A 15,750-nucleotide genomic window follows, 5' to 3' on the forward strand; every position below is an offset into this window, starting at 1 on the left:
ATTCTTATGTTAATCCCCATACATTACATCATTAGTTTTAGATGAAGTGTTCCATGATTCATTGTTTGTGCATAACACCCAGTGCTCCATGCAGAACGTGCCCTCCTCAATACCCACCACCAGGCTAACCCATCCTCCCACCCCCCTCCCCTCTAGAACCCTGTTTGTTTTTCAGAGTCCATCGTCTCTCATGGTTCGTCTACCCCTCCGATTTCCCCCGCTTCATTCTTCCCCTCCCGCTACCTTCTTCTTCTTTTTTTTTTTTCTTAACATATATTGCATTATTTGTTTCAGAGGTACAGATCTGAGATTCAACAGTCTTGCACAATTCACAGCGCTTACCAGAGCACATACCCTCCCCAGTGTCTATCACCCAGTCACCCCATCCCTCCCACCCCACCCCCCCACTCCAGCAACCCTCAGTTTGTTTCCTGAGATTAAGAATTCCTCATATCAGTGAGATCATATGATACATGTCTTTCTCTGTTTGACTTATTTCACTCAACATAATACCCTCCAGTTCCATCCACGTCGTTGCAAATGGCAAGATCTCATTCCTTTTGATGGCTGCATAATATTCCATTGTATATATATACCACATCTTCTTTATCCATTCATCTGTTGATGGACATCTTGGCTCTTTCCACAGTTTGGCTATTGTGGACATTGCTGCTATAAACATCGGGGTGCACGTACCCCTTCGGGAGAACTGATATCTTAATAATATTGAGTGGGCCAAAACTTGAATAAGGTATATCTTTCTATTAATTTAGGTCTTCCTTAGTTTTTCAGCAATATTTTTAGTTAAGTATGCAGGTCTTTCATATCTTTTGACATCTATTCCTATTTCTTATTCTTGATGCTGTTGTAAATGATATTTTTATTTTTAATTGTTCACTACTAGAAATACAATTGATTTTTGTATGTTGATCACATATCCTACAACTTTACTAAACTCACATATTACTTCTAGACATTTTTTATAGATTCCATTACATTTTTAACATCGACAATCGTATTAGTGGATAGGGACAGTTTTATCTTTTTTCCGGTTGATACACCTACCATTCCTTCCTCTCTCCCTTCATCTGATTGCTCAGGCTAGAACCTATAGTACAAAGTAGAATAGAAGTCGTGATAGTAGACATATCTATCTTTTTCTTGGTCTTAGCAGTAAAGCATTCAGTTTTTCAGCATTAAGTATGATACAGGTTCTGCACAGATGCTTTATCATGTTAAGGAAATTCACTTTTACTTCTAGCATACTCACAGTTTTTAACACAAATGATGCTGAATTTTGTCAAATGCTTTTTCTGCTTCTATTAAAATGATATCATTTTTCTTTTTTAGTTTGTTATACTTTCTTTATGTAAAGGTTTTTAAATGATGAATTACATCAGTTGCTTTTCAAATGTAAACAAACCCTGTATTCCTGGGATAAATCCATCTTGGTCATGATATATCATTAGCCTTTTACTATACTGTTGGATTCAGTTTGCTAAAAAACATTTTATAAAAGAATTTTTGCAACTATGTTCATGTGTTCAATATCTTTGCCAGGTTTTGATATCACTAGCCTCATAGAATGAAGTTGGGAAGTATTTTGTCCTTTTCAATTTTGGGAAGATTTTGTGTAGAATTGTTACTCTTATTGATTCCTTAAATGTTTAGTAGAATTTACCAGTAAAGTCATCTGGGACTGTAGTTTTCTTCATGGAAGGTTTTTAACTACAATTGCAATTTCTTTGATAAATACAGAGTTATTTAGGTGTTCTGTTTCTTCATGAGTAAGCTCAGGTAGTTTGTGTTATTCAGAGAATTTGTCTATTTCATCTCATTATCAAGTTTATTTGCAAAAAGTTATTCATAATATTCTCTTATAATCCTTTTAATATCTGTAATCTCTAATGATGTCATATCTCATTCCTGATACTGGCAATTTGTGTCTTCTCTTTTTTATGATAAATCTGGCTAGAAGTTTATCAAATTTTTTTTAACTTTTATTTTATTTTATTTTTTTTAAAGATTTTATTTATTTATTTGACAGAGAGAGACACAGTGAGAGCAGGATCACAAGCAGGGGGAGAGGGAGAGGGAGAAACAGGCTTCCCACGGAGCAGGGAGCCCGATGCGGGGCTCGATCCCAGGACCCTGGGATCATGACCTGAGCCAAAGGCAGACGCTTAACGACTGAGCCACCCGGGCGCCCCTTAACTTTTATTTTTTAATTAACGTATAATGTATTATTTGTTTCAGGGGTACAAGTCTGTGATTCATCAGTCTTACAAAATCCCCAGTGCTCACCACAACACATACCCTCCTCAGTGTCCATCACCCAGCCACCCCATGCCCCATCCCCCTTGCCTCCAGCAACCCTCAGTTTGTTTCCTAAGATTCAGAGTCTCTTATGGTTTGTCTCCCTCTCTGGTTTCGTCTTGTTTCATTTTGTTTATCAAGCTTTTTGATCATTATCCTTTTCTGTTGTTTCTGTTCTCTGTTTCATTGATTTTTGTTTTGATCCCTGTTATTTCCTTTTTTCTGTTTACTTTGAATTCAACTTTCTCTTTTTTTATCTAATTCTTAAATAGATGCTAAGATCATTGAGACCTTTCTTATTTTCTGTTTAAGTGTTTGGTGCTATAACTTTCTCCTTAAGTCCTACTTTAGTAGCATCCTACAAATTCTGAAAGGTGGTCTTTTCATTCTCATTTAGTTCCACATACCTTATAATTTCCCTTTTGATTTCTTCTTCGACCCATGAGTTGTTTAGAAATGTTATTTAGTTTCCAAGTATTGTAGACTTTCCAGTGATCTGTTTTTGATTTCCAGTTTAATTCCCTTGTGGTATAGGAACATATTTTTTATTATTTGAATCCTTTTAAATTTATTGCAACTTGTTTTATGGCCCAGGATATGCTCTATCTTGGTAAATGTTACAAGTATGCTTGAAAAGAATGTGTATTCCATTGTTGTTGTATGGACTGTTCTATAAACATCAATTAGGTCGAGTTGGTTGATAGTATTATTCAAATCTTCTACGTCCTTTTTTGTTTGTTTGTTTGTTTTGATCCACTTGTTCTAACAATTATCAGGAGAGGTATTTTGAAATCTTTGACTAAAGTGGAGAACATCTGTTTTATTGATTGATTGATTGATTGCAGTTCTGTTAGATTTGTTTTATGAATTTTGAAGGTATTTATTAGGGACACAAATATTTAAGATTTTATGTCCCTTTGTTGACCCATATATCATAAAATGCCATTTTTGTTTGTGTTAATATTCTTTGCTCTGTAATCTACATTGATATTAATGTAGCTATGCCAGCCTTATTTTGATGAATCTTAGCATAAGATATGTTTTCTCAGTCCTTTTTCTTTTAAGTTCTTTGGAACTTTGTAATTAAAGTGTTTTTTGTAGGTAACATATAGTTGAGTCTTTCATTCATTCATTCATTCATTCATTCATTCATTCATTCATGAGAGACGAGGAGAGAGAGTAGGGAGGAGGAGCAGAGGAGCAGGGAGAGGAAGAGGGAGAGACTCTCCAGCAGGCTCTACCCTGAGCATGGAGCCTAATACAAGGCTTGATCTCATGACCCAAGCCAAAATCAAGAGTTGGACGCTCACTGAGCCACCCTGGTGCCCTGAGTCTTGCTTTTTTATCCAAGCACAATATCTCTGCCATTTAATGTAATTATTAGTATATTTAGTCTTGAGTTTATTATTTTTCTATTTGTTATATTCATTGCATTGGTCTTTTCTTCCCCTTTATTTTCTTCTTTCTTTTAGATTATTTTTCTTGGTTATTCCGTTCTATTTATTTTGTTAGATTATTATTTTTAACTCTTTATTTTGTCATTTTTGGGGCTTATACATCTTTAACTTATGGTGTATTTAACTTAACACACTCTACCTTCAAGTGATACGATATCACTTTTCCTGTGATATATGAACCATATAGTACCACTGTACTCTTCCATTTTCCCTTCCTGACTTGTGTGGTTGTTGACATCATTTTGCTTTTTTTTTAAGATTTTATTTTTAAGTAATCTCTACATCTAAGTGGGGCTCAAACTCACAATCCCAAGATCAAGAGTCACATGCTCTACCAACTGAGCCAGCTAGGTGCCCCCATTTTAATTTTATGTATTCTTTAAACCCCATGATGCAGTGTTATTTTGTTAATAAGAGATTTAAATGATACAAAAAAATCTTTTGTATTTATTTACCCATGTAGTTATCACTGCTGGTGCTCTTCATTGTTTTGTATAGATCCATAGTTTTATCTAGTATTATTTTTCGGCCATTATTTTTTCAAATGAATTTTTTCTGTTCCTCCTCTTCACTGCCTTCATTCTTATTTCTCATATGTTAGGCTGCTTGAAGTTGTCCCAGAGCTCACTGATGTTCATTTAATTTTGAAGGGTTCTTTTTTCTCTCTGTATTTCTTCCTTTCTTTCTTTTTTATTTCTTTAGTAATCTCTATACCCAACATGGGGCTCAAACTCACGACCTTGAGATCAAGAGTTGCATGCTCTTCCAACTGAGGCAGCCAGGAGTCCCTCTCTATTTCACTTTAGATTATTTTTATTCATGTCAAATCGAGTTTACTAATCTTTCCTTCTGTGACATTTAATATGCTCTGAATCCTATTCAGTGTATTTTTTATCTCATACATTGTAGTTTTCCTCTTTAGAAGTTTGAGTCTTTCAGATTTTCCATGTCTCCATTTAACTTTTTCAACATATGAGAATCAGTTATAATAACTCTGTGTCTTTTCTGCTCATTCTGATATCTCTGTCAGTTCCAGGTCAGTTTTGTTTGATTATTCTCCTCATTATGGGTTTTGTTTTGCTATCTCTTTGCATACCTGTTAATATTTAATAGGATGCATGGCATCATGAATTTTATCTTGTTGGGTGGTGGATATTTTCTATTCCTTTAAATCCTCTTGAGCTCCTGAGATGCAGTTAAGTTACTTATAAGCAATTTGATCTTTTTAGGTCTTGCTTTTATGATTTGTTATGTGAGTTCTGAGCAGATCCAGTTTAGGACCAATTATTTCCACTACTTGGGCAAGACTTTTCTGTGTACTCTATCCAAGCTCTTGAGAATTATGAATTTTTCCAGTCTGGATAATGGGAATGGGCACTTCTTCCAGCCATGCTTAAGCGGTGGCCACTGTTTTTTCTAAACTTTGCAGATGGCTCTCCTGCCAGCCTCAGGTGATTTCTTTACACACATGCAGTGATCATTGCCCTGCTGACTTCTCAAGAGTAACTCTGGGATCACCTACCTTTTTTCTCTGTGCAGTTCCCTCCTCTCTGGTGTTCCATCTCCAAAGAGTCTGCTCTGTCTCCTCATCTAGGGACTCCTCTCAGCTCTGCTTTCGTTTCCTCCTCCCTACACCATGGCCTATAAACTCTCTCAAGACAGAAAGCAGGGCCAGTAGTAGGGCTCACATTGTTTCCTCCTTTCAGGGATCTTTGTCCTTCATTGCCCTAATTTCAGTGTCTTGCAAACCATTATTTCATTTATTTTGTCCAGCTTTTTAAGGTATTTCAGTCTGCAGGCTAAATCTTGGCCCAAAGTGAGAGTCCTCTCTATTAATTTTATATTCAATTACCTTATTGTATTCTGTTATTGTCATAATAGTTTTTTAGTTGGCTCTCTTCAGTTTTCCAGGTTATACATCATGTCATTGGGAAATAATAATAATTTTACCTTCCATTGTTTTTATCTTTAATTTCTTTCTACTGTGTGATTGCTTCAGCTAATGTGTCTAGTAAATGATATCAATGATAATGAAACTTGTTATATAGTTTAAGAATGGGTGTTATGTTGAATTATGTCCTATTTTTTAAATTATGGAGTTGATTTTATTCCTTTTCTGGTTATTTCTATTAATTTGATTAATTATATTAATAGGTTTCTGTTACTGTTTTGATCTTCAATCTATTGTAAAATACATAAACCTGTTTTTTTCTCTTTCTACTTATTGCTTTCCCTTTAGGATCTTTTCTTTATCTTTCATTTATTGAAACTTTGTGATGATGTGCTAAAATTAATGGGTTTTAAAAAACATTACTTAGTTATGCTAGACATATGGAAATGTAGTCCTGTCCTAAGATTCTGGGCCTTTTTGTGGGGGAGAGGGTTGTATTGTTTTTTGTTTTGGGGGGCGGTTTTGGTAAATTTTTCCTTTGGATGTACTCTTTGAATTTCCTATTACCGAAGAATTAGAACTCCTGCAGTGATCTAATTTCCTTCCCTTTCATTTTCCATTTGTTTGTCCCTTTTGGATAGCGACTGGGACAGTGTTCTAGTTTCTTTATTTTAAAATTTTATTGTATTTCTCTTGCTTTGTAAATGTTCTCTGATATATAAACGCCTCTTCTTAATGTTTTGATCCCTTCTTCATTCTCCAGTGTTTGAAATTTTCTGCATCTCCTTACATTGTCTTCATGGCCACTGAGTTCCTTTTTGTTTGTTTTGGTCTTGCCTCTGTATTTGGTGACATTCATACATACCTGGTACCTCCCATTCATTATCTTTTCCAGGAATTTGTAGTGTAAACCAGTTTTCCAGCTTCCACATTCTTGTTAACATTTTAAACCTGTTATCTCCTTTCACATTACTTTGCTGTTTGTATTTTTTTATTACAATTTTAGAGGGTTTTCAGGAGGTCATAGAAGTAAACACATTTGTTTCATCTACTGTGCTTAACCAGAAGTCATTAACAGCATTTCTTTTGTGCTTTTTATCTTGAAATTGTTTTAAATTGGTAAATCATGCAGTTGTATTTTTTCAAAACTTGAAAGAAGCTATTCCAAATGTTCATTTTTCTCTTTGGAGTTTGCTTCTTGAAATTTTTATATTTAAAGCCTTATGTGTAGGGCTCTTTATGAGAATGATTTGCCAAAATATTTAAAACTTGAGAGGTTAGGTTAGCTCAACCTGTGGCTTTGACAACACATTAATTCATAATCTTAATTATGAATAAGCTCTTTTTTTCTAATTACTTATAGCTGGTATCAAAGAAAACTATTGATTTTTATGTGTTCTTATCTCTGCCTATATAACTAAACTCTTGTTAATTCCAGCAATGTTAAAGCAGTTTGCTTGGATTGTCCAAGCAGACAATCATATTATTTTATACATAGTGAAAGTTTTATTATACTGATGAGGACAATATAATGTTGTGTAGTAGTAATAAAATACCTGAATGTAAATTTTTACGAAAAGCAGCATAAGTGACCTATTTTAAATTAAGCTTCATTTAAAGCAAATTGCTTTGGATCATCTTTTTAAAAATATACTTCATCAAAAGTTGCCCGGTAAAATTAGGCACATATATGTGATATCCATTATTTTATGATAACAAAACGTTAGAGAGTTTCCCAGCTCTTAAAGTGGTTTCTCATCTAAAGTCTTATGACTACTGTGTTTTCTCTGAACTTTCAGAAAATAATCCATCCAAAGTATAGAATACACACCTGATGCTGCTGTGGCTTGGCTTGGCAGCAGAGGTCAGTTTCCCAAAGTTTCTGTTAACTTTATTTCACAAACAGTTCTTCTTTGGTCAGGATATAGTTCATAATAACATTTCTTTGTTATCACTTCTTTTCTACCCTCTTTATGAAAGAAATCAGCACAACAAAATAATTCTGGGGTTGCTTAACCTTTAAAAAGGAATTCAAGGATAATGAAACATTTTTGTGCTCATTTTGGTTATGCTTTACAAAACCAATTCTCCTTCCCTAAAAAAATAATGAAACATGCCTGGAAAAATTTATGTAATACCATGCATATCCTAACATTAGTTATTAAAAAAAATTGTCAACACCTTAAGCAACCAACAATAGAGGATTACCTAAGTTACGGTACTTTTATATATATCTATATGATGGTGTGTATATGTTCCAGAAGATAGAGAAAAACAGGACTCATAATTCATAATAAAACACATCCAGAGATAAGTGGTTGCAGGAAAAGTTTGCATGTTAAAAAACTTAGTTCATTTTCATTGTTTTCCTCATTTTTCTACTGTGAATTTATATTAACATAAAATAATATCCATAAGGTGGTTTATAAAGATAATTCAGTAGTGAAAAGACACAGTTCCTAAAGGTACTGAGACTTGAATTCTAGTCCTGCCTTTGTTGCATTCTAGCTATATATGACCCTAACATTTCATAGCCTTGGTTTCATCATTCATAAGATGAGTCTTATGGGATACAATTATATATAGTGTTTAACAAATATGAGGAATTATTGGCACTTACCTTTTGTTTGCAGATAGGTGGCCTATTTCCAAATGATCTACTTCATACATTGGGGCAATTAGAGAGATAAGCAAGTAAGCAAAGTTTGCATTAATGTGTGGAATCCAGCAATGTCTGTCTGACCTTGCAACCTTGAAGTATCATTTGTTTCTAGGTTATGCTAAGGTCTTAAAGAAAACTGGAGCTGAACAAAGACAGCTAACATCCTGAAAAGGAATCCCCATATAGACTATTCCCAGATATGTTGTAAAATTTGTATTATCATGATCTGTGTGAAATGATGAGGGTCAGGTGGAAGGGAATAGTCAAAAACATAAGCTGTTGCAAATACGCTCATTTATGTGTGAAAACAATATTAATTGTCAACTTATATAGTATATTCATTGATGATATCACTCTAAATAGATGTGTTTCCTCAGTGACTTAAAAAAGGAGGGCAAAGTGATGGCCAGTTTAGGTTTTGCACCTGTGATAGCATTTTTTTTTTCTCTGTTTGCCAGTAAAGACACTGGGGAGAGCAAAATCCTGATTTTATCCTGTTTGTTTAATGCTTATCATTTGGTTACTATCTTTTAGTGACTATTCTGTTTCCAGCTGTCTAAACATTTTCTCACATTCCTGTCAGAAATGTGACTCGAGCTCAGGTTCAAGAATTATAGTGTCCACTCCCTCATTGTTTACTTCCCCAGCACACTTTTAGTTAAGATTTGAAGTGGGTGAACCAGCTAGCATTATTATATTTTAATCCAAATCCTATGAGGAGTACTTCTTATTAAACAGTGGGATCATCTCTTGATACCCCAAATTCCATTATTACTTAATCTTATGATACAGTGAATTTGGAAAGTAGACATTTTAACTGGAGGTTACATTTCTTTTGAATTTAAAATCCTTTGAAAATTGAAATCTTGAAAATCCTTTAAAATTCTTGAAATTTAAAATCCTTTGAAAAAACTTTTGTAGGGGTGCCTGGGTGGCTCAGTTGGTTAAGCGTCTGCCTTCGGCTCAGGTCATAGTCTCAGGGTCCTGGGATTGAATCGGGCTCCCTGCTTAGCAGGGAGTCTGCTTCTCCCTCTCCCTCTGCCTGCCTATCTGCCTACTTGTGATCTCTCTCTCTCTCTCAAATAAATAAATAAAATCTTAAAAAAAAACTCAACAAGTAGTAACTTCTTAAAAATTAGATGCAATGTGAAATCCGTAAACACATCAATGAACTTTTCGCACTGTTACATTAAAATCTCTTGGTGTACTTGGCACTTTGAATGGGTCTTTTATCCATGCATGATTTTATAACATCATACATTGGTCATTTTGCAAATATGGAATCAATGAGTTATGCAGATCTTCCAAATATTGACACATATTAATAGAATTTTAAATATTACATTAGTTAATATGACTGTCACATTCATCAGAAATGAAAAAGCTATGAGACTCATGATTGTGCTTGAAAGCTCGCTTATCGTTGGTAACACATATATCAGATCCTTATCTTAAAATGATAGGCCCACTTAATTTATTTTGAGAAAATGTCTGCCATATACATAAATCTGTATAAGCATATTTGTCTGTCAAGTATTCTTTCCAGTAAAAAATGGTAGAAAAAAAAAAGAAGGGCAGCTAGTTCAGCTCACAACTTAATCACACAAGTAGTAGTTCCCTGAACAACTATCATACTTCTGTATGCAGCAAAAGTGCTTTAAAGATTTTGTTTATTCATTTATTTGAGAGAGTGAGAGAGAGAGAGAGAGCACATGAGAGTGGGGAGGGTCAGAGGGAGAAGCAGGCTCCCTGCCAAGCAGGGAGCCCGATGCGGGACTCAGTCCCAGGACTCCAGGATCATGACCTGAGCCGAAGGCAGTCGCTTAACTAACTGAGCCACCCAGGCGCCCACAACAGTGCTTTATATCTACTTACTATTTGAAACATAGAATATTTAAAATGTTGTATACTCAAGGGTCGAGTTATAATGAAATTAAATGATTTATTGCTTCATCAAGGACATTTTAAACTGAAACTGACTTTTTTTTTTTAAACTACAGATGTGTAGCTATGAAGAATATAATAACTACAAGTATAATTTGTGGCTTGCTGCCTTCATTTCTGTTGAGGTGCCAGCAGTTTTACCTGCCATTACTTTAGCACCATCAATGTAAATGTCAACAAAGTTAAAGAAACCATTAATTCTTAGTATTATTATGAAAGTAGTTTTTACCACTGGTACTCCTCTGATTCTGTGTACCACACTTTGAAGGCTTCTATTCTAGAATATAAAATCTTTATTAGCGACAAGAACTTGGATAGATGGGTTGTTGAAGAGAAATATACACATAAAGAAAATGACGAGTCAACTTTTCCATGCCAAATTAGTAGAATAGATAATAAGTTCTAGGGAGATATATAAGAAGAAAAGGTTGTTGTTATTATAATTCCTTATTATAATAAAAATGTATAAAAATGGTTTTGGAACACAGGAGAGGAACTTCTTGATTGTTGGGTCTGGAAGGTACTGGAGATAACTGGGAATTACAGAGAAGTGTTCTCAGAAAAAATGATACTCAAGTACTCAGTAAATATTTGTTGAATAGCTAGTTCAAAATAAAAATGTAGGAAAGAAAACTGTTTTCACTTATTTGCTAATTAGTATATTTTTAAGCTGTTCATGCTATTTATTTATTCCTGTGACATTTGTTTATGGAAATTGGTGTGGTAGAATTTTTCTACTGGTAGGGAAGCTCTGAACATGATTAATGTCTCTCTCCAAATGTAGGAAATTATCCAGATCTCCCTTTTTGATGTCTCGTTAGACTCAGTCAAGGAGGCAATGAGGCAATGAAAGGAGGGGCAGGTTTTGGAAGAAATTGATACAGAAGGAGAAAGAAAGTGTTATGGATATGATGACAGAAACTAAAGTTGGATCTAAGGGGGTAATGTTTACTTCACTGGATTATATGCCAGGAGCTATTCTCAGCATTTTGCATGTGTTAACTCATGTAGACTTCCCAAGAGTACTAGCAGATAGGTACTCATTGTCTACCTTTTACAGATGAGGAAATTGAGGCACTGAGAGGTTAAATAAAATGCTCAAGATTACATAGTCATTGAGCAGAATAACAGAAGGTGGTCTGGCACAGAGAGCTGTTGTATTGGTAAGCTCATTTCTGTTTTTGTTCCATCTCTTGAAAAATACTGCTAATCAAGATATTTTGTTTTCTTCAGATTTTTGAAAATGGACTTTACTTTTTTTTCCCCTCACACTTCTTGAGTCTAGGAAAAGCAGTTTTAGATTCATAGCAAAATGGAGCAGAAAGAACTAAGAGTTCCTGTATACTCCCTGTTCTCAAAGCATACAGCATCCCACACTATCAGTATCCCCAACCACAGTGGTACCTTTGTTAAAATTGATGAACCTATATTGATTGACATATCATTATCACCCAAAGTCCATATTGTACATTAGCGTCCACTCTCTTTGCTGTCTCCATAGTTTTGCATTTTTCAGGATGTCATGTAGTTGGAATCATACCATATGTAGCCCTTTTGGATTGAGGTCTTTCATTTAGTAATATGCATATAAAGTTCCTCCATGCGTTTTCATGGCTTCTTTTTAGCACTAAATAATATTCCATTGTCTTGAATATGCCACAATTTATTTATCCATTCACCTACTGAAGGATATCTTGGTTGCTTCCAAGTTTTGGCAATTATGAATAAAGCTGTTATAAACATCCATGTGCAAGTTTTTTGTGAACATATGTTTTCGGGTAAATATCAAGGAGCACAATTGCTGGATTGTTTACTAAGAATATGCTTAGTTTTATAAGAAACTATCATACTGTCTTCCAGACTGGTTGTCCATTTTGCATTCCTACCAGCAATGAATGAGAGTTCCTGTTGTTCTACATCCTTGTCAGTATTTAGCGTTGCCAGTATTTTGGATTTTGGACATTCTAATAGATACGCAATGATGTCTCATTGTTATTTTAATTTGTAATTCTGTAATGACATAGGATGTTGAAAGTCTTATCATATGCTTTTTTTCCTGTGTATCTTCTTTAGAGAGGTATGATCCAGACCCCCATACGGGCCTTGCCCCCGACAGCACCCCCAACTTGGGGGCAAGGTATCTGTTCAGATCTTTTGCCTATGTTTTAATTGAGCTGTTCATTTTCTTATTGTTGACTTTTAAGAATTCTTTGTGTATTTTGGATGACTATACATTATTTAGTATGTCTTTTGCAAACTTTTTCCCCAGTCCTTTCTAGGCTTGTCTTCTTTTCTTTTCTTTTTTTTTTTTAATGTCCAGGCTGCTGTTCATCCAAGATTGCTTTTTTTTTTAGATTTTATTTATTCATTTGAGAGAGAGGGGAAGAGCACAGAGGTGGAGTAAGTGGGAGAAGCAGACTCCCTGCTGAGCAGAGAGCCCGACATGGGGCTCCATCCCAGGATCCTGAGATCATGACCTGAGCTGAAGGCAGGCGCTTAACCAACTGAGCCACCTAGGTGCCCCAATTGTCTTCTCATTTTGTTGATAGTATCTTTCACACAGCAAAAGTTTTTAATTGTAATGAAGTCTAGTTTATCAATGATTTCTTCCATGGTTTATTTTTTTGGTGTTTTATCTAAAAAGTTATTGCTAAAACCAAAGGTCATGTAAATTTTTTCCTATATTATCTTCTGGGAGTTTTATAGTTTTGTGCTTTAACATTTAGGTGTATGATCCACTTTGAGCTAATTTTTATGAAGACTGTAAGGTCTGTCTATATCTAGATTCATTTTCTTCTATATGAATATCTGGTTATTTCAGCATCATTTGTTGAAAAGTATCTTTTTTTCCACTGCATTACCTTTGCTTCTTTGTCAAAGTTGACTGTGTTTGGGTATACTATTTCTGGTCTCCATTCCATTTGATGGATCTGTATGTCTCTTCTTTCACCAATACTACACTGTCTTGATTACTCTAGCTTTATATTAAGTCTTTAAGTCAGATAATGTCTTTGTTCTTTGACTTTCTTCTTCTTCTTCAGTATTATGTTGGCTCTTCTGGATCTTTTGCCTCTGTGTCTAAACTTTATTTATTTATTTATTTTTAAGATTTTATTTATTTATTTGACAGAGAGAGACACAGCAAGAGAGGGAACACAAGCAGGAGGAGTGGGAGAGGGAGAAGCAGGCCTCCTGCCGAGCAGGGAGCCAGACACAGGGCTCGATCCCAGGACCCTGGGATCATGACCTGAGCTGAAGGCAGATGCTTAACGACTGAGCCACCCAGGCGCCCCTTTGTCTAAACTTTAAAATCAGTTTGTCATTATCCACAAAATAACTTTCTGGGATGTTGATTGGGATTGCATTGAACTATAGATCAAGTTTGGAAGAACTGTTACTTGACAGTATTGAGTCTTCCTATCCACAAACATGGAATCTCTCTGTCTCTTTATATGGTTCTTCTTTGATTACTTTCATTAAAGTTTTATAATTTTCCTCATGTAGCTCTTGTATATATTTTGTTAAATTTAACCTAAGTATTTAATTGGGGGAGGTTCTAATGTAAATGGTAATGTATTTTTAATTTCAAACAACACTTGTTCATTTGTTGGTATATAAGAGGGCAGTTGACTTTTATATATGAACCTTGTATCCTAGAACCTTGCTATAATTGATTACTTCCAGGTGTCTTTTTGTTGATCCTTTCAGATTTTCTACATAGACAATCATGTCATTTGTGAACAGACAGTTATATTCCTTTCTTCCCAATCTGTACACTTTTTTATTTCCTTTTTTGTCTAATTGCATTAGTTAGGACTTCCAGTACAATTTTATAGAGTTGTGATAGGGGACATCCTTTCCTTGAGAAAGCTTCTAGCTTTTTATCATTAAGTATGACATTAGCTGTAGGATTTTAGTAAATGTTCTCTATCGAGTTAAGGAACTTCCACTCTATTCTTAGTTTGCTGGGAGTTTTTATCATGAATGGGTGTTGGATTTTCTCAAATGCTTTTTCTGCATGTATTGATATGCATGTGATTTTTTTCTTATCTGTCTTCTTGATGTGTTTAACTTACTTTCAGATGTTGAACCAGCCTTGTGTACCTGGAATAAATCCTACTTGGTTGTAGTTTATAATTCTTTTCATACATTGTTGGATTCAACTTGTAAATCTTTTGTTGAGGGTTTATGCATCTATGTTCATGAGAGAAATTGATCTGTAGTTTTCTTATGATTTTTTTTTTCCTGCTTTTGCTATTAGGGTAATGCTGACTTCATAGAATGAATCAGGAAGTATTTCCTTGGCTTCTATCTTCTGGAAGAGATTGTAGAGAATTGTATAGTTTCTTCATTAAATATTTAGTAAATTCACCAGTGAACTCATTTGGGCTTGATGCTTTCTATTTTGGAAGGTTATTAATTATTGATTCAATTTATTTAATAGATAGAGACCTATTCAGATGGTCTATTTCTTCTTGTATGAGTTTTATCAGATTGTGTCTTTTAAGGAATTGATCCATTTCATCTAGTCTGTCAAATTTGTAGGCATAGAGTTGTTCAGAGTATTTCTTTATTATCTTTTTAATGTCCATGGGATCTGTAGTAATGTCTCCTCTTTCATTTCTGATATTAGTAATTTGTATCTTCTCTTCTTCTTTTTTTCTTAGTTAACTGGTTAGAGGCTTGTTGATTTTAATGATCTTTTCAAAGAACCAGCTATGTTTTGTTGATTTTCTCTATTGATTTTTTGTTTTCAATTTCATTGATTTCTCCTCTAATTTTTATTATTTCTTTTCATCTGCTTACTTTGGATCTAATTTTCTCTTCTTTTTCTAACTTCCTAAGATAGAAGCTTAGATTATTGATTTTAGATCTTTCTTCTTTTCTAATATATGCATTCAATGCTATAAATTTTCCTTTAAGCACTGCTTTTGCTGAATTCCAAAAATGTTAATTAAGTTGTATTTTCATTTTCATTTAGTTAAAAATATTTTTCAAATTTCTTTTGAGATTTTGTCTTTGACCCATGTTTATTTAGCAGTGTGTTGTTTAACCTCCAAGTATTTTGGGACTTTTTCAGCTATTTTTCTGTTACTAGTTCAGTTCTGTTGTGGTCTAAGAGCATACATTGTATGTTTTCTATTCTTTAAAATACATTAATGTACATTATCTATCTTAATGAATGAGATATCTTTTTCATTGTATTGAATTGGAGACTTAGATTAATGAAAGAATTTTAAAATAATTCTGTTTTCCATCAGTGATAGATACTTAGTACTTTACCTTCAACTCATTTCATGATTTGTTCTAAAGGGGGGGATGTTTTTCATTTATGGGGATTTGTTTCTACATATGCCAATCTGTGTCTCAGAAGGAGTAGCATTTGTGGAAAATCTAAGCTGTCCTCATAAAATGTATATGTACATTAGAGAAAGTATTCTACATTATAAATATGTACTTAAATATATATATTGGCTTAG

At 34.2% G+C, this 15,750-nt stretch overlaps 1 protein-coding gene across 4 annotated transcripts in view; it reads left to right on the top strand.

Moving 5' to 3' along the window:
• SBF2 (SET binding factor 2) overlaps window positions 1–15,750 on the top strand; it is a 467,712-nt gene that overhangs the window by 194,984 nt on the left and 256,978 nt on the right. The window lies entirely within an intron of this gene.

Source organism: Neomonachus schauinslandi, chromosome 11, assembly GCF_002201575.2.
Source record: "Neomonachus schauinslandi chromosome 11, ASM220157v2, whole genome shotgun sequence".
Classification (NCBI taxonomy): domain Eukaryota; kingdom Metazoa; phylum Chordata; class Mammalia; order Carnivora; family Phocidae; genus Neomonachus; species Neomonachus schauinslandi.